The sequence below is a fragment of the Mastomys coucha genome, unplaced genomic scaffold, assembly GCF_008632895.1.
Source record: "Mastomys coucha isolate ucsf_1 unplaced genomic scaffold, UCSF_Mcou_1 pScaffold15, whole genome shotgun sequence".
In the NCBI taxonomy this organism is placed as follows: Eukaryota; Metazoa; Chordata; class Mammalia; order Rodentia; family Muridae; genus Mastomys; species Mastomys coucha.
Genome location: NW_022196897.1, coordinates 76,785,914 through 76,786,201, shown reverse-complemented (window position 1 = coordinate 76,786,201; position 288 = coordinate 76,785,914).

The window sequence follows — 288 nt, the reverse complement described above, 5'->3', positions numbered from 1 at the left end:
ACACACACACCTATTTAGAATCAAGGAAAATTAACATTAAACTATGAGTTTTTATATACTTGACCATATATTAAAAATTTGTGATAACAATACTGCTGAATTCCATTAGGAAATGTACTTTACCCTAAATTCTCCTTACACATCAATAGTGATCAAATCTTCCAAAATGTGTTCTGCAGCCTTCTCTGGAGATTGTAAGTTGTAACAACTGGTTTCCATCAAAACTGCCATATCCATGGTAACTGACTCTCCAATCATCCGGAGGCATTTTATAAGACATAAGACATC